The 22,366-nt window shown below is 39.4% G+C and overlaps 1 long non-coding RNA gene across 1 annotated transcript; it reads right to left on the bottom strand.

Annotated features, from left to right (window-relative positions):
- Positions 1-250: 250 nt before the first annotated feature.
- On the bottom strand, positions 251-12,548 carry LOC134485987 (uncharacterized). Its single transcript, XR_015677077.1, has 4 exons — positions 12,400-12,548; positions 11,190-11,371; positions 3,561-7,918; positions 251-1,227 (listed from the first exon to the last, which is right to left on the bottom strand). It is a non-coding gene; the product is annotated as an uncharacterized LOC134485987 (long non-coding RNA).
- Positions 12,549-22,366: the final 9,818 nt, after the last annotated feature.

Raw genomic sequence — 22,366 nt, 5'->3', positions numbered from 1 at the left:
GTAAAAATTGGTTTTAACTCATTCCTTCCTGTCTCACCACCATGGCCAACTAGGACTAATGTTGTAGGTCATTTCACCTGGATTCTGTTTTTTCTTTAGCTTTTATTAAAAGGTTTGTTGACTAGGTGTAGTGGCACAAAGAGGCAGGAGGGTTTCTATGAATTTGATGCCAGACTAGCTGACATAGGGACTTACTAGTCATCCAGTGCTACACATTGAAATCTGTCTAAAGTTTTAAAATGGCTTGTTACAAATTCTTATATGAACCTTTATTTCACTATGTACAGACTTCTCCTTAGTTTATCCATGACAATAATATATGTACAATTATGTAATAATGTATGTACAGCATTAGTAGACCTTCCATATAATTTTATATTTGTACATATCATTTGTATTCCCTCCAGAGAATCACACCAAAGCTTATTGTAGTTCTGATGCTGAAGTCATTTTCCCAATTGGTTCTTGATCTGTCAGTAAAGAAAGACATGGGCCAATTGCTAGGCAGAAAGTGAAGGCAGGACTTCCAAGTCCCTGGTGGAAAAGGAAGATGCAAAGAAGGAGAGAGGGGGAGTTTGCCATGCCTTGGAGAGAGGAGAACAAAGCAACCATGTGAAGCCTTGGGAGGAGTGGTGGGCTGTGGCCACTCCTATAGGCGGGTGGTCAGAGATGTTTAGCAAGGACCAATTTCAACTGATGGACTAAAGGAGGGAGAATCAGAGCTAAGAGTAATGATAAGGCCATATTTTCCAGGTGGGAGATAATAGCTCCCAGCAATTGTGCCAAGAAGTTCTAAAGGAACCAATAGTTGTGTCTCTTTTATTTGCAGATTCAATGGAAGCTGGGAGCAGGCTGGAAGCTTAGCCACATCAGTAATTATGACATATGTATCCTCAGTACTTTAATATCAAAGTTTGAAATCACTTCATATTGATCTATGGATATTGCCCAGGGCACCCTATACTATACTTAATTGTACAAGATCACATGCTCTTAGGCTTTGACATCTTTATTATTTTGGATTGTATTTAATTTTGAATTTGAGATGGCCCAAACCATGTCAGAAAAAAAATTCTTCCCTGAAAGGAGAGAGCAGGGGAGGAAGCTGTTCTGGTCAGACTTTTCACATCAAGGAACAACCAAAATCCTCTTTCATTTTGATTTTCCAGATTTATCTCTGATGTTGACTATGTCCCCTGATTTTTTCATTGACTTTTTTTCTTGTTCCTGTAATGAAACAAATTGGAAACTGAAACCTACCCTTAGTCACAGCACCTGGAAAAAAATGTATGTCCACCCAGAAGAAAGTGACACTAATGGATGTTTAGGGATTAGGAAACAACACAAACTTCTGGTTGAAATATAAATTAAATTACTTATCACAAAAGTAAATATACATTCTATTCCAAAAACTGAAAAAAGAGAATTTCCATAGGATCTAGCCATGTCATTTCTGGGTATACATCTAAAGAATCAAAGTCAACATTCTTCAGAGAAACCAGTATTCTCCTGTTAATATAACACTCTTCACAACAGTCCAATTATATGATCATCCTAGGTGTTCTTAAACAGATAAATGAATGTGGAACATTAGTTCTGTATATGTATGTATATATGTATATACATACAAACACAAAATAGAATCTTATTCCATTGTAAATGAGAATAAATTCTGGTGTTTGTAAGTAAGTTAGTGAAACTGACATAGGCCAGGTTAAAAATAAATATGATTTCTCTCTTGTAGAATTCCAGGGAAGGGAGAGAAGGACAAAAAAATCAATGGGGAAATACTAGGGTAAAAGAGAAGTGGAGGAAGGGTCATTAAAGACTAACAAAATGCTTTCAAATTTGATAACATGCAGGTATTGTAAATCCCCTAATCTGTACTGTTAAAACACAGTAAATAAGTAAAGTAAAATAATTAATTTTCAAAAATGAACAAAGGAGTATGTTTTTAAAATTTTTAAATTATCTTTTAGTGTTGTGCCTGTGTTGTAGGACGTGTGTGCACAGTAAATATATATATATATATATATATATATATATATATATATATATATATGTGTGTGTGTGTGTGTGTGTGTGTGTGTGTGTGTGTGTGTGTGTGTGTGTGTGAGAGAGAGAGAGAGAGAGAGAGAGAGAGAGAGAGAAGTGTTTTTAGGTTAGCTAACATGTGAGTTTCTATGGAATCTCCTTGTCTATTCTTCTGTCACCTGGTAGAACTGTTGGAAACATAGGAATCCATGCTATTGTATCATGTTTAGACATGGGATTCAAACTCATGTCTGTACATTTGAAGAGGAACCAGTTTTATCTTCTGAGCCATCTCTTCAGCCCACATTGTTATTTCAATGTGTCTCCTCATAGCTTCACTAGTCTTGGTGCTCTACCATCTGAAATGTACTGTTTACATTTGTGATAGCATTGTTCTGTTAGCCTATATTTAGCCTCTTACTCCATATTCAGAATTTTGCCTTTAAAAATATTTTTTCCAAAAGTTTTTAACCAAGTGATTTGAATATCACATTGTGCAGGTTGTGACTCAGACTAAAAGTCAGGAGAACATTTAGCATCTAAAATCAGTGCTAAGGTCATGGGTAGGTGAAACTATTTTTTAGGATACTTACATGAATAGAGAGCTATAGAGATCACAAAACCAAAACCATTGTGGAATGTACTAGCTAGGAGAAATATGCCAGGTGGCCACCCAGGAAGTGGATCTCAGTGCACTTTCTATCTTTTGGCAACGGCAATTTCATCAATAGGAAAGAAGACACCAGAACAGGTACAGTAGAGTAAATCTGTAATGTTGTATTTGGGGTACTGGAATGGGATGACCTTAGGTGTAAATCTGGCTTGAGCTACAGAGAGAGACTCTTCTTCATACAGTGAGATTAAACACATGTGAGGAATCTGGAGCCCTTAAAGAAGCAATATTTAATGTAGTTGTGGTTTGAATAAGGTTGACTCATGAAAATGGCACTATTGGGAGCTTTGGATTTGTTGGAATATGTGTAGTGTTGTTGGAGAAAGGCTATCTCTCTGTAGGCAGGTTTTGATGTCCTATACTCAGGCTCTGTCCTGTGTGGAAGAGACCCTTTGCCTAGCTGCCTGTGACACAGTCTTCTCCTAACTGCCTTCAGAACAAGATGTAGAATTCTCAGTTCCTCTCTAGTGCCATGCCTGCCTGGATTCTGTCATGCTTCCCACCTTGATGATAGTGAGTGGAACCTCTGAACTTGTAATCCAGCCACAATTAAATGTTCTTTATAAGGGTTGTCTTGGTCATGGTGTCTTGTCCTAGCAATGGAAACACTTAACAAAGCAATGGTTACATAATTTGTGTAGGGAATTTAGTTATTTGCATCTATATTTTGAGTGGTATAATGAATCATGAATCAGGAAGCATAATCTTTTTGTAATGAGTCTTTGCCTTCAATACAAAGATAAAAATGTCTACACAGAAAAGTCCTTTATCTAGATCAGGTATACTAACTACTAATCAATGTCTTTTATCCCTGGCCATTGAATGAGAAAATGAAGATGTCACAATGAATTACCTGAGGCTTACTGTTGAAGATCTTTCCTTGCTCTGCTATTAGACTTGCTATATCCTTGATTCTCTGCTCAGCCCATTGTATCAAATGATCATCAAGATCCTTTTGTTTCTGCCCTAAAGTCTTCAGATTCAACTCAATCAATTCCATCAACATTTTTATTGTGTTCTCTGCAAACTCAGCTTGTGCAGATTGCACTGAGATTAAAAAAGCAAAAAAATATGAAGAGTCACTGTATAGCTTTTCTCTCCATCCATCCAATGCTTATTGATGTGGTTTCTTAATGGAGGAAATTCCCAGGGTCAGTATTTCTACTCAAGTGCTCATAGTTCCCTGGTACATTTTCTTATTCCAGATATGGTTTTTAAGAGTGAAGACACATCTTTGCTCTTCTTGTTATAGTCTGAAAACATGATGTAACTGAGCCAGGACAAAGGAAAGGCTTCATTGTCAGGGGACCTTTAAGGTCTACACATTCACTTTTCAAAGAGTCAAGCCTTTTTTTTGATCAACCACCATACAGCTTCTATACACTGAATCTAAGCTAAATCATATGACAGCATTCAAGAGGCAATTTGACAAAACCCATTGTTTTAAACAACTAATGTAAGACAAAATTTAAAATTAAAAAAGCAACATCCTTTAATGTTAGCTGACACACTACTCACTGAATCCCTAGTAGTGATACTTAGTTGGGCCTTTGTTCATCTTTCACCTAATTTTCTCTATGTTCCTGTCATTCATACCAGGTTTGACAGTGTGATTAAACTCTTTAAACAGAACATGGGTCAAGATAGACTGTGTGGAAATCCCATGGGGAGAGAATGGGACACTCAGAAGTAGGGACACTCCTTGGACCCAGAGAAGACAGTTACTTTTTACCCACATTCCTGACTCAAGAGGAAATTGCCTAGTGCAATCTGTGCCCCCTGGGCACAGGGATATAGGAACAGCGAGGGACAGGACCCTTTGGGTTTCTGCCTGAGTTGAGAGCTGAAAACCAGTCGCCAGGAGTACCTACACACCTAAAAGCAGAGCTCTCTATTCCCAGATCCAGCTGAAAGAAAACAGGTCTACAGGAGTGCTGACACAGAGGCCTACAGGAGGGTCAAGCCACTGTCAGAGACAGCAAGACCAGCTAACACCAGTGAAAACCTGTTAGAAAGAGGCAGGCCGAGAAACCTAAGCAACAGAAACCAAGAGTACTTGGCATCATCAGAGCCCAGTTCTCCCATCAAAGCAAATAATGAATATCCAAACACATCAGAAAAGCAAGATTTAGATTTAAAATCAGAACTCATGGTGATGATACAAAGCTTTAGGAAGGACATAAATAACACTCTTAAAGAAACATGGGATAGTATGGGTAAACAAGTAGAAGCCCTTAAAGAGGAAACACAAAAATTCCTTAAAGAATTAAAAGAAAACACAACCAAACAGGTGAAGGAAATGAACAAAACCATCCAGGATTTTAAAATGGAAATAGAAACAATAAAGAAAGTACAAAGGGAGACAAGCCTGGAGATAGAAAATCTACAGAAGAGCTCAGGAGTCATAGATTCATCATCACCAACAGAACAAAAGATAGAAGAGAGAATCTCAGGTGCAGAAAATACCATAAAAAACATCAATGTAACCATCATAGATAATGTAAAACACAAAAAGCTTCTAGTCCAAAACATCCAGGAAATCCAGGACACAATGAGAACATCAAACCTAAGGATAATAGGTATATAAAAGAGAGTGAAGACTCCCACCTTAAAGGGCTAGTGAATATCTTCAACAAAATCATAAAAGAAAACTTCCCTAACCTAAAGAAGGAGATGCCCATAAACATACAAGAAGCCTACAGAACTCCAAATAGATTGTACCAGAAAAGAAATCCCTTCCATCACATAATAGTCAAAACACCAAATTCACAAAACAAAGAAAGAATATTGAAAGCAGTAATGGAAAAATGTCAAATAACATTTAAAGTCATGAGAATTACACCAGACTTCTCACCAGAGGCTATGAAAAACAGAAGATCCTGGGAAGATGTCATACAGACCCTAAGAGAACACAAATGCCAACCCAGGCTACTATATCCAGCAAACCTCTCAATTAACATAAATGGAAAAACCAAGATATTCATGACAAAGCCAAATTTACAAAATAGCTTTCTACAAATCCAGCCCTACAAATGATAATGGACGGAAAAGTCCAACACAAGGAGGGAAACTACACCCTAGAAAAAAGCAAGAAGGTAATCTTGTTACAATGAAGCCAAAAGAAAAGAGACACAAAACGTAATTCCACCTTTAACAACAAAAAGAACAGGAAAATATTCCTTAATATCTCTTAACATCAATGGAATCAATTCCACAATATAAGGGCATAGATATGTGAGGAGGACCCAGCATTTTCCTGCATACAGAAAACACACCTCTGAGACAAAAACAGACACTACCTCAGAGTAAGAGGCTGTAAATAAATTTTCCAAGCAAATGGTCTGAAGAAACAAGCTGGAGTAACCTTTCTAATATTGAATAAAGTCATCAAAAAAGATCAAAGTACACTTCATATTCATCAAAGCAAAAATGCATCAAAATGAACTCTTGATCTTAAATATCTATGCTCCAAATGCAAGGGCACCTACATTCAAAAAAGAAACCTTACTGAAGCTCAAAGTACACATTTCACCTCGCACGATAATAGTAGGAGATTTCAACACCTGACTCTCAACAATAGACAGATCATGGAAACAGAAATTAAACAGAGACATAGAGAAACTAACAGAAGTTATGAACCAAATGGATTTAACAGATGTTTATAGAACTTGTCATTCTAGAAGAAAAAAGTATACCTTCTTGTCAGCACCTCATAGTACCTTTTCCAGAATTGATCATATAATCAGACACAAAACAGATCTCAACAGATACAGGAAGATAGAAATAATTACATGCATCCTACCAGATTGCTACAAACTAAGGTTGATCTTCAATAACAACAAAAATGAAAGAAAGCCCACATATATATGGAAGTTTAACAATGCTCTACTCAACGGTATCTTGGTCAAGGAAGAAATAAAAAAAGAAATTAAAGATTTTTTAGAATTTAATGAAAATGAAGGCACAACATACCCCAACTTTTGGGACACAATGAAAGCAGTGCTAAGAAGAATGCTCATAGCTCTGAGTACCTGCAAATAGAAACAGGAGACAGCATAAATTAGCAGCTTGACAGCACAACTAGAAGTAAATACACCCAAGAGGAGTAGAAGGCAGGACATAATCAAACTCAGGGCTGAAATCAACCAGGTAGAAACAAAAAGGACTATACAAAGAATCAACAAAACCAAAAGCTGGTTCTTTGAGAAAATCAATAAGATAGATAAACCCTTAGCCAGACTAACCAGAGGGCACAGAGAGTATATCCAAATTAACAAAATCAGAAATGATAAGGGAGACATAAAAACAGAATCTAAGGAAATTCAAAAAATCATCAGATCCTACTACAAAGCATATATTCAACAAAACTGGAAAATCTGGATATGGACAATTTTCTAGACAAATAAAGTTACCAAAGTTAAATGAGGAACAGATAAACCATCTAAACAACCACACAACTACTAAAGAAATAGAAGCAGTTATTAAAAGTCTCCCAACCAAAAAGAGACAAGAACCAGATGAGTTTAGTGCAGAATTCTATCATACCTTCATAGAAAACTTCATACCAATACTATCCAAACTATTCCACAAAATAGGAACACACATATAGAAGAAGGCGAGAGGGATGGGATAGGGGGCTTATGGACAGGAAACTGGGAAAGGGAATAACATTTGAAATGTAGAGTATAGCCAATAAAGAAAATAAAAAATAATGTATTATATGAAAGAGGAAAGAAACTTGTACCTAAATCAGACTACATAATAGCTCCCTATTTTAAATATCTATTATTATAAAATTTATATTTACTCTAGAGCAAATGTAAGTGATTTACATATTGTATGCATTTAGCCATCCTTAAAACCTATAGTGGTAAAAACTAGAGGAGAAGCCACAAACTTCATAATGAGCATCAAAGAAATTGCCTTAGTAGCAACTCTTGTCCTTTATACACTATCTTCATTCTTGCGATCCCAATGGGCCAGTGTATGTGCAAAAGTGATAAGTTCATGTTCATTGCTACTGATTGCTCTATAGGAGTTGCTGGTTGTTCTTGAGTCTTGGTGACATTGTGGGGGCATATTGATTGTACAAGTTTAAAGTCTAATATATTTCAAGATTATTTCTCTGTTTTCAGCCTTTATATACCAAATCTCTTTCTCATGCCTTCTTCTCTTTTCAAAGAGTTCACTCTTGAGCTGTAGTTGACTCTCCTAAAGAGAAAAAGAATGGTTAAGTGAAGCATATAAAATGGTCTCACAGAAATTTTTTGTGACAGGATTTTCTGTGTAGCACTGACTGGCCTTGAATTCAGAGATCCATCTGCCTCTGTCTCCCAAGTAACTGTATGAAAGGTAGTTTCACTACTGCCCAGGTAGTTCCAATATTTTTAACTCTGGATACCTTTTCCCTCAATTTCTCCTGTTAGCCTCCCTTCATGCTTTAACATTTGTCAGCTGTTGGATCTGTGTTTTCCACTCCTAAAGAAGCTTACATTTCTTCTCTTGTAATTACATCCCAACTGCAGTTCTCTCTCCTATACTCCTCCCAGTCTCTCTCCCCTACTTCTTATCTCCTCCAGATGCTGCTCCTGTTTCCCTTCAGAAAAGGACAGGCCTCCCACGGGTCTTAACTGAATATAGCATAACAAGTTATAATACAACTAGGCACAGACCCTCATCAAGGCTGGATATGACAACTCAGGAGGAGGAAAAGGATTCCAAGAGCAGGCAAAAGTGTCAGAGATTCCCCCATTCCCACTGTTAGGAGTCTCTCAATAACCAAGCTACACAACTATAACATATATGGAGAGGACCTAGGCCAGTACCCCTGACACTGGCTTCAGTCTCTGTGAGCCCCTATGAGTCTTGCTTAGTTGATTCTTTAGGCCCTGTTCTCATGATGTCCTCAACCATTCTGGCTTCAACAGTCCTTCCTCAGGCTTCCTGATCGTTTCCTTCCTGAACTCAGCCAAATGATTGGTTGTAGCTGTTCATATCAGTTATTGCATGATGCTTTTCTGATAATGATTGAGCTAGGCTAAAAATTATGACTAGAGCAGAATATCACTAGGAACCATTAGGAAAAAAAGCCTGCTTTTTTCTGATGAGAAACAGATGTAGATCTGGGTGAGGTGGAAGGTGGATGAGGGGAACTGAAAGGAGAGGAAGGAGGGGAAACACTGTACTCAGGATATAATATACGTGAGAAGAATTTTACAAAAAAGATAATGTCCTCATGAGATCAGGCTGTAGGCAGGCCTGTAGGGAATTTTCTTACTTGATGATTGATGGGCGAAGGCCCAGCCCACTATGGGTGGTGCTGTGCCTAGGCTGGTGTCCTGGGCTCTATAAGAAAGCAAGCTGAGCAAGCCACAAAGAGCTAGCCCTTAATTGGTACCCACCTATGGGCTCTGCCTCAGTTCCTGCCTCTAGGTACATATCACTCTTTAAGTTCCTGTCCTGACTTCCTTCATTGATGGACTGCAATGTAGAGGTAAAAGCCCAATAAACCCATTACTTCCCAAGTTGCTTTTGCCATGGTATTTCATCATACCCATAGGAACCAAAAGACAGCATCCTAATCTATTTTAGATACCTGCTGTTGCCTCCTTAGTTTAAAAAGGAGAAACAACACTAAGCTGAGAGCTTAGTACAACTAAAAAAATTCTTAGTGCTGCTTTAGTCAGTTTATACCATGTTGTGTCCTTAATCAAGATGGTAGTGAGCAAGGCAAGTACTCTTTCTTAACTTTAGTAAAGAGAGGTAAGTTCCAGCCACATGGTTGATTCCACCCTGATGAGGTCATCAGACAAGATGGAGGCAAATCACATGGTTGTTATTTTTAAAACATCTATTTTCCCAACCAGAGTAGAATACAAGCAACACATACACTCTGCTGAAGTAGGTCCACTTTTCTAAACAAGAATCGAATCCAAGTTACATTTATGATATGCATAGCTTTTTTGACTATCATCTTTTTTTTACAAGTTTAAGTTAACTTTCTGTTACAGATTTTACAGATTTTTAAAATCATACCCAATGAACTTAAAAATCCTGAGGTAAAGAGTTTATACAATAAAACTATTATATTTCTTGAAAGCAGAGAGAAAAATCATAAATATGGAAGATTTCCATGAGTGAAAGTTAGAAAAGGCTTAGAAATTAGAGACTAATAACGGTAAAGCAGAGAAAATTTAGATATAAAACATTTAGGGATCATTTGTATGTGTAGTGGCATAAGTTGTGATCATATGAAAACTTGAAAATCAAGTGTGCCATTTATTAACCATTGATTGATTGTATTCAGTCCAAGGCCTTTGCAGTAAGACAGCAAGGATTTGATAAAATCTCTGAGTCCAAGGAGGAAAACAGAAAGGGCATCAGGCAAATCTCTGCCAGCCTGAAGTTTCCAATAGCTGGAGAGAGGAGTCTTATCAGAGATATGCCCATACATTGAGCACTTGAGTCATATGGTAGCAGAAAAAGAGAGACCAAGAGATGCCCTGAATCACAGTGGAGCAACATAGTAGATGGAGGGAAGAAGTGGCTGAAGGCCATAGCATGTGGGCTAGAATATGGTGGGTGGCAGAAGCTGGCAGAAACAAATGACCAATATATACATTACAAATCATATTAGCAGCTTGGTTTGATTAAGAGGTTGGACCCATTGAAAAAGATTCATTTATGTCCCAAGGAATAGGTTTGACATCAGAGATATAAAGTGAAGACATGATTACTTCAAAGAATGATTTAGAGGAAGGTTTTGTTTAGATATGATGGAGAGAGTATAGCCAGGGGCATCTGGAAGGGTCCAGAGCAGAGAGAGAGAGAAAGCAGTAGACCAAACTAGGCCATGAGAGAGATTTGGGGATAGAGAAAGCAAGTAAGGAAGGAGAAAGAGAGAGAGAGAGAGAGAGAGAGAGAGAGAGAGAGAGAGAAGAGAGAGAGAGAGAGAGAGAGAGAACACAAAGAGGAAAGAGGGCCAAAAGAGAGTGCAACAAGCAGACCATGGGAGCAGAGGAAGACAGAAGGGACAAAGAGGACCAAGAAAGACAGAGCCAAGAGAGAGGGAGCTGAAAGGAAAATTATACAGATTTAAGGTTTAGAAATATAAAATTAAAAGAGTAAGTTTCAAAATCCACAGACTCAGGGCTAAACTATAAGAAACAAGCCCAGACAAGTCCAGGTAGCCCTGCTGCTAGGACTAACAGACCATAAAGATAAAGAAAAGGAATGCAGGAACCAGCCCAGTTATCAGGACTGACTCATAAACCATTTGGCAGGAGGGCACCTCCCCCAGCTTACTCAGAGTCACACTTTAACCAGATGTCCTCCAGACCCTGATAAGCCCCTGGCTTCTAACATGTACTCTTCTGCTGTGTTCTCACTGCTATGTTTGAATGAGCCAATTGTGTGTAACCATGCCAAAACCCCCTAGCTTTCCCTATATAAACCCCTGACTTTTGAGTTTCGGGGTCGATACCTCTGTCTCCTGCGTGAGATACGTGTCGGCCCGGAGATCTCCATAATAGATCTCCGTAATAAACCTCGCCTTTGTGTATTACATCCAAAATGGTCTCTCTGTGTCTGGGGTCCACGATTCCCAAGACTTGAGTAAGGGTCTCTCTCTGCATGGGATCTTTCAGGAGCCAAGAGTGTACATAGCTGAAATGACAATGTTATATTGGAATAAGAAGTTAAAGGAAGGAAAGCCTATGAGCTGGAGAACTTTAAAGTAGGGGGCAGGTTGAGAAGAGGAGCTAAGTGTAGAGGGAGCCTGGAGTCAGCAGACATTTTGGGATTGTGCCACGGTTGGCCATTTGTCAGTTTCTTTTGGACCTGACACCTTCCTCCTCTTTCCTGACTTTCAGTTTCTTTTTCCTCACTCAAGGGGCTGTTTTCCTGGCATCTGGCTTTACTATTTTTAATCTTGTTATTGAAAGAACATATTCATGTTCCTCTCAGTTTCTAACCTGCAGTTTGGCTGAACTGAGCAAATTCCTTCCATGACAATGAAATCCATGTCCCTTAAAACACTGCAAGCTCTAAGAAAAAACATTCTAAAGACATTTTCAACTTTCAGCTTTAGCCAAACATCTACCAGACACAAACTGAGCCTTTGGGGACACGACTAGATAATGCTGAGATATATCTGAACTCCCATCTCAGCATGGTCTCTATCAGATTGTGTCATAATTTTTGCAAGAAATGAGCTGAGTCTTGTGACTCCCTACAAGGACCTCTTCATCCTCACTCTTGAAATACAGGTCTCTTCGGAGTGGGCAAGAGTTGTTTTGGTGAGAAAGTCCATCTCTTTATTATTTATTTTGCATTTTAAAAATAAATGAATATTTACTTATTCAGTTTCCAGATGGGTTTCTCTGTTTCATATGAAAAGAAAATCCCACTAGAAAAGGTTGATTTGTCTACTTCTATGAAAACATGAGGTCACAACAAAGTTCTCACAGCAAACTCTCACACCTGGAAGCACAGGTATCCAGCTACGACATAGTGAGAGAAATGGCTAACTACAGTCATCACGAAACAAAGAATCAGAAGTCCAAACAGGATGTTGTTTCCCTCATTATTTTAGAAGTGCAGTTTACTAGGTGGTGGGGTTCTTACCTATATTTTTACGGGGTTCTCTTCTGAGTCTAGTACCCTGCATTAGTAAGAAGGTGAGAAGTTCTTACCTGCTTTTCTTTTCCACTGAGAAGGAGGATTTCCACTACTGAGAGGGAGGACTTCCACCACTGATTGTCTCTGTCTGCTCTTCCTTTAGCTCTGAAGTCCCTCAGAGATCTTAATCACGGAAGAAAACACGTGAAGAACTGTTCTATCCACGGAACTAAAAATATCTAGAAATATCTAATATACTAATGAATATTCATAAAAAGACTGCTGGAAATATTGCCAGGAAACTGAGTGTCTGAACATGATATCTTGACCCAAACAGTTCCAGTTTTGGAAGAGACTTCAGAAAGTGAAGATTTATAGTAGTCTGAGAAGCCTAGATCTGTCATTCTGAAGTTGAATTGTCAAAATAGGCAAACATAAGTTGTCTGGGTGGTTTCATTAGACATGCAGAAAGTGTATCAAAGCCATGTCATACACACAGCCTCTAAATCAACCCCTGGTAAGTAAGTACCTACTACATTCTCTGGAGAAGTTCCTGGTAGAATACATTTGTTCTAGCTCAATGCATAACATTTTCTTGTGGTTTTATAGAAACTGAGGCACAGAAAGAAAATAACATTCTACTGATGTCAGGAAAATATATCTGGATGCTTCATCTACTGGCAATGCTCTCTCTTCTCTATTCTCTTCTTCTCTCCTCCTTCTCCTTCTCCTTCTCCTTCTCCTTCTCCTTCTCCTTCTCCTCCTCCTCCTCCTCCTTCTTTTTCCTCTCTCTCTCTCTCTCTCTCTCTCTCTCTCTCTCTCTCTCTCTCTCTCTCTCTCTCTCTCTCTCTCTCTCATCTTTGTTGTACGTTGGAGCATCTTTTGGATATATGCCCAATAGCTGGGTCCTCAGGTAGTACACTGTCCAATTTTCTGAGGAACCTCCAAACTGATTTCCTGAATGGTTGTACGAGTCTGCAATCCCACCATTAATGGAGGACTGTTTCTTTTTCTCCACATCCTTACCAGCATCTGCTGTGGCTGGGGTTTTGATCTTAACCATTTTGACAGGTGTGAGGTGGAATCTCAAGGTTGTTTTGATATTCATTTCCCTTATGACTAAAGATCTTGAACACATCTTTAGGTGCTTCTCAGCCATTCAGCATTCCTCAGCTGTGAATTTTTTCTTTAGCTCTGAACCCCATTTTTAATAGGGTTATTTGCTCCCTACAGTCTAACTTCATGAGTTCTTTGTATATTTTGGTTGTAAGGCCTCTATCTGTTGTAGGATTGGTAAGATTTTTTCCCAATCTGTTGGTTGCCATTTTGTCCTAACAACAGTGTCCTTTGCCTTACAAAAGCTTGGTAGTTTTATGAGATCCCATTTGTTGATTCTTGATCTTAGAGTATAAGCCATGGGTGTTTTGTTCAGGAAATTTTCTCTAGTGCCTATGTGTTCAAGATTCGTCCCCACTCTTTCTTCTATTAGTTCGAGTGTATCTGGCTTGATGTGGAGGTCACTGATCCACTTGGACTTAAGCCTTGTACAGGGTGATAAGAATGGATCAATCTGCGTTCTTCTATACGCTGACCTCCAGTTGAACCAGCGCTATTTGCTGAAAATGTTATCTTTTTTCCATTCGATGGTTTTGGCTCCTTTGTCAAAGATCAAATGACCATAGGTGTGTGGGTTCATTTCTTGGTCTTCAATTCTATTCCACTGGTCTATCTGCCTGTCTCTGTACCAATACCATACAGTTTTTGTCACTACTGTTCTATAATACTGCTTGAGTTCAGGGATAGTGATTTCCCCTGGAAGTCCTTTTATTGTTGAGGATAGTTTTAGGTATCCTGGGTTTTTTGTTATTCCAGATGAATTTGCAAATTGTTCTGTCTAACTCTATGAAGAATTAGATTGGAATTTTGATTGGGATTACATTGAATCTGTAGATTGCTTTTGGTAAAATGGCCACTTTTACTATATTAATTCTGCCAATCCATGAGCATGGGAGATCTTTCCATCTTCTGAGATCTTCAATTTCTTTCTTCGGAGACTTGAAGTTCTTATCAAACACCTTTCACTTGCTTGGTGAAATTCACACTGAGGTATTTTATATTAGTTGGGACTATTATGAGGGGTGTTGTTTCCCTAATTTCTTTCTCTGCTTGTTTCTCTTTTGTGTAGAGGAAGGCTACTGATTTATTTGAGTTAATTTTATACTCAGCCACTTTGTTGAAGGTGTTTATCAAGTTTAGTAGCTCTCTGGTGGAACTTTTGGAATCACTTAAGTATACAGTCATATTGTCTGCAAATAGTGATATTTTGACTTCTTCCTTTCCAATCTGTATCCCTTTGAGCTCCTTTTGTTGTCTGATTGCTCTGGCTAGGACTTCGAGAACTATATTGAGAAAGTAGGGAGAGAGTGGGCAGCATTGTCTAGTCCCTGATTTTAGTGGGATTGCTTCAAGTTTCTCTCCACTTAGTTTAATGTTAGCTACTAGTTTGCTGTATATGACTTTTACTATGTTTAGGTATGGGCCTTGAATTCCTGTTCTTTCCAGAACTTTTATCATGAAGGGGTGTTGAATTTTGTCAATGCCTTTTCAGCATCTAATGAAATGATCATGTGGTTTTTTCGTTCAGTTTGTTTGTATAGTGGATTACATCGATGGTTTCCGTATATTGAACTAACCCTGCATCCCTGGGATGAAGCCTATTTGATCATGATGGATGGTTGTTTTAATGTGTTCTTGGTTTAGGTTTACAAGAATTTTATTGAGTATTTTTGCGTTGATATTCATAATGGAAATTGGTCTGAAGTTCTCTTTCTTTGTTGGGTCTTTGTGTGGTTTAGGTATAAGAGTAATTGTGGCTTCATAGAAGGAATTCAGTAGTGCTCAGTCTGTTTCAATTTTGTGGAATATTTGGATAGTATTGTATGAGATATTCTATGAAGGTCTGATAGAATTCTGCACTGAACCCATCTGGACCTGGGCTCTTTTTGGTTGGGAGACTTTTAATGACTGCTTCTGTTTCTTTAGGAGTTACAGGGTTGTTTAACTGGTTTATCTGTTCCTGATTTAACTTTGGTACCTGGTATCTGTCTAAGAAATTGTCCATTTCCTCCAGATTTTCAAGTTTTGTTGATTATATGCTTTTGTAGTAGGATCTGTTGATTTTTTGAATTTCCTCTGATTCTGTAGTTATCTCTCCCTTTTCATTTCTGATTTTGTTAATTTGGACACACTCTCTGTGCCCTCTGGGTAGTCTGGCTAAGGGTTTATCTGTCATGTTGATTTTCTCAAAGAACCAGCTTTTGGTTCTATTGATTCTTTGTATAGTCCTTTTTGTTTCTACTTTGTTGATTTCAGCTCTGAGTTTGATTATTTCCTGCCTTCTACTCCTCCTGGGTGTATTTGCTTCTTTTTGTTCTAGAGATTTTAGGTGTGCTGTCACGCTGCTGACATATGCTCTCTCCTGTTTCTTTCTGCAGGTACTCAGAGCTATGAGTTTTCCTCTTACCACAGCTTTCATTGTGATAAGTTTGGGTATATTGTACCTTCATTTTCACTAAATTCTAAGAGTTCTTTAATCTCTTTCTTTATTTCTTCCTTGACCAAGTTATCATTGAGTAGAGCATTGTTCAACTTTCATGTATACGTGGGCATTCTTTCCTTACTGTTTTTGAAGACCAGCTTTAGCCCATGGTTGTCTGATACGACGCATAGGATTATCCCTATCTGTCTGTATCTGTTGAGGCCTGTTTCGTGACGGATCATGTGGTCAATTTTGGAGAAAGTACCATGAGGTGGTGAGAAGAAGGTATGTCCTTTTATTTTAGGATAGAATATTCTATAAATATCTGTTAAGTCCATTTGGTTCATGACTTCTCTTAGTCTGTCTATGTCGCTGTTTAATTTCTGTTTCCATGATCTGTCCATTGATGAGAGTGGGGTGTTGAAATCTCTTACAATTATTGTAGGATGTGCAATGTGCTCTTTGACCTTTAGTAAGGTTAGTTTAATGTCTGTAGGTGCCCTTGTATTTGGAGCATATATATTTAGGATTCAGAGTTCATCTTGGGGGATTTTTCCTTTGATGAATATGAAGTGTCCTTCTTTATCTTTTTTGAGACTTTTGGTTGAAAATCGATTTTATTCGATATTAGAATGGCTACTCAGGGTTGCTTCTTCAGACCATTTGCTTGGAAAGTTGTTTTCCAGCCTTTTACTCTAAGGTAGTGTCTGTCTTTGTTTCTGAAGTGTGTTTCCTGTAGGGAGCAAATTGCTGGGTTCTCATCACATATCCAGTTTATTAGTCTGTGTCTTTTTATTGGGAAATTGAGTCTATTGATGTTGAGAGATATTAAGGAATAGTGATTGTTGTTTCCTGTTATCTTTGTATTTGGAGGCGAGATTATGTTTCTGTGCTTCTCTTCTCTTTGTATTATTGCAAAAAGGTTAGTTTCTTACTTTTTCTAGGGTGTAGGTTGCCTCCTTGTTTTGGGGAACCATTTATTATACTTTGTAGGGCCAGATTTGTAGAAAGATATTGTGTAAATTTGGTTTTGTCATGGAATATCTTGGTTTCTCCATCTATGTTAATTGAGAGTTTTGCTGGATACAGTAACCTGGGCTGTTCTTTTAGGGTCTGTATGATATCTGTTCAATATCTTCTGGCTTTCATAGTCTCTGGTGAGAAGTCTGGTGTAATCCTGATAGGTCTGCCTTTATATGTTACTTGACCTTTTCCCCTTACTGCTTTTAATATACTTTCTTTGTTTTGACTATTATGTGACAGGAAGAGTTTCTTTTCTGGTCCAATCTATTTGGAGTTCTGTAGGCTTCTTGTATTTTTATGCGCATCTCTTTAGGTTAGGGAACTTTTCTTCTATGATTTTGTTGAAGATATTTACTGGTGCTTTGAGTTGGGAATCTTCACTCTCTTCTATACATATTATCCTTAGGTTTGATCTTCGCATTGTGTCCTAGATTTCCTGTATGTTTTGGGCTAGTACGTTTTTCTGTTTTACATTATCTTTGACAGTTGTATTGATGATTTCTGTGGAATCTTCTGCTCCTGAGATTCTCTCTTCTATCTCTTATATTCTGTTGGTTATCCTTGCATCTGTGTCTCCTGATCTCTTCCCTAGGTATTCTATCTCCAGGTTTGTCTCCCTTTGTGCTTTCTTTATTGTTTCTATTTCCATTTTTAACTCTTGGATTGTTTTGTTCATTTCCTTCTCCTGTTTTGTTGTTTTTTTCCAGTAGTTCTTTAAGAGATATTTGTGTTTCTTCTCTAAGTGCTAGTAGTTGTTTATTTGTATTGTCCTGTATTTCCTTAAGGGAGTTATTTATGACCTTCTTAAAGTCCTCCATCATCATGATAAAATGTGATTTTCCATCTAGAGCTTGCTTTTCTGGTGTGTTTGGATATTCAGTGTTTGCTTTGGTGGGATAATGATGCCATATAATCTTGGTTTCTGTTCCTTGGGTTCCCGCGCTTGCCTCTTGCCATCAGGTTGTCTCTGGTGTTACCTTGTTTTGCTATTTCTGACAGTGGCTTGACCATTTTATAGGCCTGTGTGTCAGGAGTGCTGTAGACCTGTTTTCCTGTTTTCTTTCAGCCAGTTTTGGGAACAGAGTGTTCTGCTCTCAGGCTTGTAGTCATTCCTGTCCACTTGCTTTCAACTGTCTCTGTGGGTGGGAACCAGAAGGGTCTGCCCCTACTTTTCCTAGGTCCCTGTTTGCAGGGGTTCCAGATGACACTAGCCATTTTCCTCTAGAGTCAGAAATGTGGGCAAAGAGTAGTCTCCTCTGGTTTCCCTGGAGTGTCTTCCCCTCTGAATGTCTAGCTCTTCCTCCCACAGGATTTGGGTGCAGGGAGTTGTGTGACCTGTTCAGTTCAGATCCTGGCTCAATCTGGACCTCAGGGCTCCTGCAGTTTGACTGCTCCTATCTTCCTGTGCCCAGAGGCACCATACAGTTCCCTCGTGGGCCAGGGACATGGGCAAAGGTGGGCAGAAGTGGTGTATGTGAGTATTTCTGAAACCCAAAAGCTGTGCTAAGGTTAGAGATAGAGTATATTTTTTATTTTTTATTTATATGAAATATAGAAGTCAATTACATTTATAGAGTTAGGAAGCATACTAGAAATTTTCAGAAATTGGAGGGAGAGAGTGGACAGAGACTATTAATGGCTTCAGGGTCCAGTTGTAGAAATACTTCTGGAATAAGCACTCTCACGAAGGAGAGTATATGACAGGCTCAACCCAAGCAGTGTGTTCACACAGCTGGGGTATGAATCACACTTATCCCTTCATGTGAAGAAACAAAAGCAGCATCTATTCATATATACAAGCAATACTTTAAGTAAACCTACTTGTTGGTCTCTGCCTTGTTCAGCTACTTCAGCTCTCTTTAGAATATTGGAAAAAAATAAAACTAAAGAGCTGTGACATCACACATCACTTGATGCCAAAGGATCGATTTTGTCCTTGAGATGGTTTAAATGATACTTTTCATGTTGTGTCTGTGATAACATGGTAAGTTTGACAAACCTAACATGAGGAGGCTGATTGGAGAGGCTGCAAATGTGAGCACACCATTTGTCTACCTAGTCAGTCATGGGGAGCTTCTCTGAGACGATCACCTTATCTGTTTACATTTTCCTTGGGTTCAGTTCTGGAAAACTACCATGGAGAAAAAGTACTGATGCTCTGAGCTGCACCTCCTGATAGGCTGGGATGTACCTGTCAGGTTTTTACTGAATCATAAACACTTCCTATGACTATGTGGGAAATAGCAGAATTACTGCATAATGTTGCTCATCACAGTCTCTCAAGAGTGTGTATTTCGCGGAACAACTGAATGCAGTGAAAGGACCACTTTATAGCTGGTGTGCTCTAAGAACAACATGCTCAGATTTACAGTAGAAAAGGTGCCCCCTGCTGGTACACAAGGCTCTGGATTAGTTACTTTTTCCTTTGCTGCAACAAAATACTTAACAAAAGCAACTTAAGGAATGGAAGGTTTGTCTTGGCTCATGGTTAAAGATTACAGTCCACCATGGAAGAGATCAGATGGTGGCAGGAGCTTGGTCGCTGGCACCTCGCCTTTGCCATCCAGAAGCAGAGACAGATGCAGAAGGTGATCTGTCCACTCTCTTCCTTGGATTCATTCTGGGACCCTAGCCTATATGCTGGAACTGCCCACAGTCAGTGTGGACATTTTGAACTTGGAATACTTTCACAGACATGCCCAGAGATGTGCTTGCTAGGTGATTCTAGATCTTGTCATGTTGACAAACATAGGTGTATTAACCATTACACCCAGTCAAAGACAAAGTTGAAAAACATTGTGAAAACTATGGAAGATCATCTTGATCAATAACTAAAAGGCTTCTGTCAACTCACTGCCATCTATATGGTGCGCGCGCGCGCGTGCATGTGTGTGTGTGTGTGTGTGTGTGTGTGTGTGTGTGTGTGTGTGTGTGTATGCTGTGTTTACAGTTAACCCTCTCTCAACATTTCCAAGGAAACAGCCTTCAGTGAGAAGATACCTGGAGATTTCTTTCACCATGAACTTTTCCTATTCCTCTGCTTGCCTCTGAGACTCTGTGAAATCACAATGGTGTCTTGTCCTCCACTCTCTGAGACTCTGACTGAACTAGCCCTCAATGTCTTACTGCATATGCTTCAGTTATTGTCAGTCTTCTCAGAGGTCCACTAAGGCATTCTGAAGTCTATCATTTTACATCCTGTCCTGTAAGCAGTAGCTGCCCCCTCCACAGATGCTCACAGACCCTGCTGCTCAGTTTGTCCAGTCTGTGATGTAATGTAAAGAGAGCATCATCTCAAGTGTGGAACCCCTTCTCCACTTACTCTTCATCCTGGGAGGCACCATGGACCAATCTGAGCTTCAGTGTCTGATACATTCCAGAGTTTAGACTGAAACTCTCTGGACTGAATGATGGCTCCCAATGCCTTCATTCTACTTCACCACTACCAACAATACATTTTTTAAAGATGCCAGGAGCCTCCCGGATTCTTCCCTACTCTGCTTTGAAGGGAGCATCAGCACATTGCACCCTGGCCCACTGTCTTCCCTGCTTCCATAGAATGGCTTGTGAGTAGTTTAGTTTGCTTCTGCTCAAAGCACTTACCCTCCCTCAATATGCATGCATTCTACCAACTGAGACACATCACCAGCCCTACAATAAACACTTTTGGATAAAGGAGAGTGTTGGTTTGTGAGTCAACTTATAAACCCCTGGTAACCGAGGTTTCGGTTTCCAGTGCTAAGTAGTCAACTTTCTGCTTGGGATAACCACTGAGCAGCATTGGCAACAGCTGGGAAATAGAAACTTTTAAATTCTTGGCATAGCCACCAGGGAAGCACAACTAAAACTATAATTCAATCCTATCTTCAGTTCAAATCACCACGACAGAATAAATAACCATGATGTGCTGTTGAAAATGTAGAGATAAAGAACTGCTTCTGTATTATGAAGGGGATTGCATATCATTATACCTCCATGGAAAACTATGAAGACTTCTCAAAAACACCAAAACACAGCTACAAATGAGCTTTGTTCTTCCTGGGTCTGTGTCTGAAGGAAATGAGCAGACAAAAGAGACACCTATAGAAATGTGTGTATTTTGGCATTAGTTAAAAAGCCAAAAAAAAAAAATGGAATCGTAGGTACCTACCAAGAGATAAAGAAAAAGTGTGTGTGAAAGTGTATGAGAGAGAGAGAGAGAGAGAGAGAGAGAGAGAGAGAGAGAGAACACATGGGTGTATGTGGGTATGTGTGCTGATGTGTATGTATGTGTGATTGCATGTGTGTATACAGATGTGTATGTGTGAGTGTGTGAATATTAGTGTGAATGCAAGAATATGTGTAAGAGTTCATGTGTGTATGTATGTGTGAATGCATGTGTATGTGAGCATGTGTGTTGATGTATATGTGTGAGTGTACTATAGATGCATTGTATGTGCACATGTATGCATGCATGCAATAAAGTAGCTTCAACCATGAAGAATGAACTCCTGTCATTTTCAAGAATATGGATACTACTGTAAGATAGAAAGTTAAGTCAAGTTTTTCTGTCACAGAAGGACCAGAATTACATGTTTCTCCTCACATGTAGAACAAGGAAAGATGGTTTAAAAATAGGCAAAGGACTGTAAGGAACTCTGAGGAGGACCTGGGAAGTGGGGAGAAACCAGCAGGGAACAAGCATAGGGAATTAGGTGAAGTGATCAATACACAGGTTAAGCATGCCAAAATATCACCATGAATTCTATTACTTTGGGCAATTAATGTGTTAACAGTCATAACTTAAAAATAAAATGTGAGCCCAGCCCGCAGCAGCTCTCTGCCCCCAGACCCTGTGAGAGAGAGACCCAACCGCCTGGTCAGGTGGGCACTCCTGAGGCTGCAGAGCGGAAGAGACCACCAACACTGCTCACCCCTGCCCACATCCCTGGCCCAAGAGGAAACTGTATAAGGCCTCTGGGCTCCCGTGGGGGAGGGCCCAGGAGCGGCAGGACCCCTGCCTGAGACACCTCTGGAACCTGAAGGAAACAGACCAGATAAACAGTTCTCTGCACCCAAATCCCGTGGGAGGGAGAGCTGAACCTTCAGAGAGGCAGACAAGCCTGGGAAACCAGAAGAGACTGCTCTCTGCACACACATCTCGGACGCCAGAGGAAAAAGCCAAAGACCATCTGGAACCCTGGTGCACTGAAGCTCCCGGAAACGGCAGCACAAGTCTTCCTGGTTGCTGCCGCTGCAGAGAGCCCCTGGGCAGCACCCCACGAGCGAACTTGAGCCTCAGGACCACAGGTAAGACCAAATTTTCTGCTGCAAGAAAGCTGCCTGGTGAACTCAAGACACAGGCCCACAGGAACAGCTGAAGACCTGTAGAGAGGAAAAACTACACGCCCGAAAGCAGAACACTCTGTCCCCATAACTGACTCAAAGAGAGGAAAACAGGTCTACAGCACTCCTGACACACAGGCTTATAGGACAGTCTA

The sequence above is a fragment of the Rattus norvegicus genome, chromosome 2 (assembly GCF_021556685.1).
Source record: "Rattus norvegicus strain SHRSP/BbbUtx chromosome 2, alternate assembly SHRSP_T2T, whole genome shotgun sequence".
Classification (NCBI taxonomy): domain Eukaryota; kingdom Metazoa; phylum Chordata; class Mammalia; order Rodentia; family Muridae; genus Rattus; species Rattus norvegicus.
The sequence above is the reverse complement of the archived record's forward strand: the minus strand, read 5'-3'. Positions and strand labels throughout refer to the sequence as shown.